The following is a 4,154-nucleotide window of genomic DNA, read 5'->3' on the forward strand; positions in this document are numbered from 1 at the left end:
CTGGAGGTCTCTCCAATTTGCATGGAATTCCTCCAGTTTATTATTCCTTTTAGCACAATAGTATTCCATCACCCGCATATACCACAATTTGTTCAGCCATTCCCCAATTGAAGGACATCCCCTCATTTTCCAGTTTTTTGCCACTACGAAAAGCATGGCTATAAATATTTTCATACAAGTCTGTTTATCTATGATCTCTTTGGGGTACAAACCCAACAATGGTATGGCTGGATCAAAGGGCAGGCAGTCTTTTATAGCCCTTTCAGCATAGTTTCAAATTGCCAGCCAGAATGGTTGGATCAGTTCACAACTCCACCAGCAATGCATTAATGTCCCAATTTTGCCACATTATTAGAGGTAAATAAATCCATGTAATATAGACATATATAATGTATATAGTATATAGTATAATTATGAATATAATGTATAGTAAGATATGCTAGAGGTAAATAAATCCATGTAATATAGACATATATAATGTATATAGTATAATTATACATATAATGTATATAGCATAATTATACATATAATGCATATAGTATAATTATACATATGCTATTTTTACTTATACTAAAATTTTTTTTGTAAAATGAATTTAATACTGACATAGCATATAAATTGTTCATCAGGAAGTAGTTTAATCAGAACATCAGCTTTGGGAGTTGGCGGTAGGGTGATATGCCCTCTTCTTGAGATGTCCTAGGAAGGAGTTTTCCTTCATTGTTGGCTTACAAGGCCAGTATTTTTGTTAAATTACTTGGACAGTTAAGGGTATTTGGGTTGGAGTATATAGTTCTTGAATATTCCTGCTAGTGGTATTAGGATGAGGATGGTGGTGAAGTAGGAGATTGAGGCTACTTGGCCGATGATGATGAAGGGTTGTTCTACAGGTTGACCCCCGATCCATGTCAGGATAAAGAGGTTAGCTGTAAGAATTCAGAACAGGGTTTGTGAAATTGGTCGGAATATGAGGCTTCGTTGTTTAGATGTGTGGAGAAGGGGGATTACTAATAGTACTAGAATAGATGCAAGTAGTGCTAGCACTCCTCCTAGTTTGTTAGGGATTGATCGAAGGATAGCGTATGCGAAAAGGAAGTATCATTCTGGTTTAATGTGGGGTGAGGTGTTTAGTGGGTTGGCTGGTGTAAAGTTGTCTGGATCTCCTAGCATGTCTGGGGAGAATAAGGCTAGTGATAGGAGGGTGAGGATTATGAGAATAAGTCCTAGGATATCTTTAATAGTATAGTAGGGGTGGAATGGGATTTTATCTGAGTCAGGATTAATTCCTGTTGGGTTGCTGGAGCCTGTTTTGTGGAGGAATAATAGGTGGACGATGACAAGGGCTAGGATGATGAAGGGTAGGATAAAGTGGAAGGCAAAGAATCGGGTTAATGTTGCTTTATCTACGGAAAAGCCATCTCAGATTCATTCAACCAAGGTTGTGCCAATGTAAGGAGTAGCTGATGGGAGGTTGGTAATAACGGTGGCTCCTCAGAATGACATTTGTCCTCATAGAAGAACATACCCTACAAATGCGGTTGCTATAACTATTAGGAGTAGGATTACTCTGATGTTTCAAGTTTCTTTGAATAGGTAGGATCCGTAGTAGATTCCTCGTCCTACATGGAGGAATAGGCATATGAAAAATATGGATGCTCCGTTTGCGTGTAGATTGCGAATTAGTCAACCGTAGTTTACGTCTCGACAGATGTGGGCTACTGATGAGAAAGCTGTTAGTGTGTCTGATGTGTAGTGTATAGCTAGGAATAGTCCTGTAAGGATCTGGATAATTAGGCAAATTCCTAAGAGAGATCCGAAGTTTCATCAAGCTGAAATGTTAGAGGGTGCTGGGAGGTCGATAAAGGAGTGGTTGATAATTTTTGCAAGTGGGTGAGTTTTTCGTAGGTTGGTCATTAAATTTTTGTAGTTGAAATACAACAATGGTTTTTCATGCCATAGGTTATGGTTAAAGTCCATGCTAAAATAATAAAAATGATAATTATTTTTTTTATTTCTTTGTTATTAATTGTAGGGTTTGTAGCTTTTGCTTCTAAGCCTTCTCCGGTATATGGGGGGTTAAGTTTGATTGCTAGTGGGGGTTTAGGCTGTGCGGTGGTGGTGTGTTTAGAAGATGTATTTTTAGGGTTAGTTGTTTTTTTAGTTTACTTAGGTGGTATATTAGTAGTTTTTGGTTACACTGCTGCTATGGCTACAGAGGAGTTTCCGGAAACATGGGTTGGAAATGTTGTGGCTATAAGTATATTATTGAAACACATATGAGGCGGGTGGACATACACAAGTTTAAAATAAAAGGCTTCAGCAAAATCTTTTGGGCTTCAAATGAGAAATAAAAGGCAGGAGTGGCGATCATGATTTCTGATAAAGCCAAAGTAAAAATAGATATGATTAAAAAAGACAGGGAAGGTAATTACATCCTGATAAAAGGCAGTATAGACAATGAGGAAATAACATTGCTCAATATGTATACACCAAATGGCATAGCATCCAAATTTGTAAAGAAGATACTGGCAGAGCTCAAGAAGGAAATAGGTAGTAAAATCATACTAGTGGGAAATCTAAATATTCCTCTTTCAGATCTAGATGAATCAAACCAAAAAATAAATAAGAAAGAAATAAGAGAGGTGAATGAAGCCCTAGAAAAATTAGATTTAATAGATATGTGGAGAAAAATAAATAAGGACAAAAAGGAATACACCTTCTTTTGAGCTGCACATGGTACATTCACAACAACTGACCATGTAATAGGGCATAGAATCATTGCAAACAAATGCAAAAGAGCAAAAATAATGAATGTAACTTTCTCAGATCATAATGCAATAAAAATAATAATTAGTAAGGGCACCTGGACAGGCAAATCAAAGACTAACTGGAAATTAAATATGATTCTCCAAAACCAGCTAGTCAAAGAAGAAATCATAGAAACAATCATTGAAGAGAATGACAATGATGCGACATCCTACCAAACTCTGTGGGATGCAGCCAAGGCAGTACTGAGGGGGAAATTTATATCCTTGAGTGCATATATTAACAAATTAGGGAGGTCAGAGATTAATGAATTGGGCATGCAACTTAAAAAATTAGAAAGTGACCAAATTAAAAATCCCCAGATGAAAACTAAATTAGAAATACTAAAAATCAAGGGAGAAATTAATAAAATTGAAAGTAAAAGAACTATTGAATTAATAAATATGACTAGAAGCTGGTATTTTGAAAAAACAGATAAAATAGACAAAGTACTGGTCAATCTAATAAAAAAAAGGAAAGAAGAAAACCAAATTGAAATTATCAAAGATGAAAAGGGAGACCTCACCTCTAATGAAGGGGAAATTAAGGTAATCATTAAAAACTATTTTGCCCAATTATATGGCAATAAATATAGAAATCTAAGAGATATGGATGAATATTTACAAAAACATAAATTGCCTAGATTAACAGCAGAAGAAATAGAATACTTAAATAATCCCATATCAGAAAAAGAAATTGAACAAGCCATCAAAGAACTCCCTAAGAAAAAATCACCAGGGCCTGATGGATTCACAAGTGAATTCTATCAGACATTCAAAGAACAACTAATCCCAATACTACACAAATTATTTGATATAATAAGCAAAGAAGGAGTCCTACAAAATTCCTTTTATGACACAAATATGGTACTGATTCCAAAGCCAGGTAGATCAAAAACAGAGAAAGAAAACTACATACCAATCTCCCTAATGAACAAAGATGCAAAAATCTTAAATAGAATACCTGCAAAGAGACTCCAGCAAGTGATCAAGAGGATCATCCACCATGATCAGGTGGGATTTATACCAGGAATGCAAGGATGGTTCAACATTAGGAAAATCATCCACATTATTGACCATATCAACAATCTAACAAACAAAAATCACATGATTATCTCAATAGATGCTGAAAAAGCCTTTGACAAAATACAGCACCCATTCCTATTGAAAACACTGGACAGTATAGGAATAGAAGGTCCTTTCCTAAAAACAATAAACAGTATATACCTAAAACCATCAACAAGCATCATATGCAATGGGGATAAATTAGAAGCCTTTCCAATAAGATCAGGAGTGAAACAAGGATGCCCATTATCTCCTCTATTATTTAACATTGTACTAGAAACACTA

At 35.5% G+C, this 4,154-nt stretch overlaps 1 pseudogene; it reads right to left on the reverse strand.

The window, feature by feature from the left end:
- Positions 1 to 1,098: 1,098 nt before the first annotated feature.
- Positions 1,099 to 2,245, reverse strand: LOC123232465 (annotated as a pseudogene).
- Positions 2,246 to 4,154: the final 1,909 nt, after the last annotated feature.

This window comes from Gracilinanus agilis, chromosome 1 (genome assembly GCF_016433145.1).
Source record: "Gracilinanus agilis isolate LMUSP501 chromosome 1, AgileGrace, whole genome shotgun sequence".
Classification (NCBI taxonomy): domain Eukaryota; kingdom Metazoa; phylum Chordata; class Mammalia; order Didelphimorphia; family Didelphidae; genus Gracilinanus; species Gracilinanus agilis.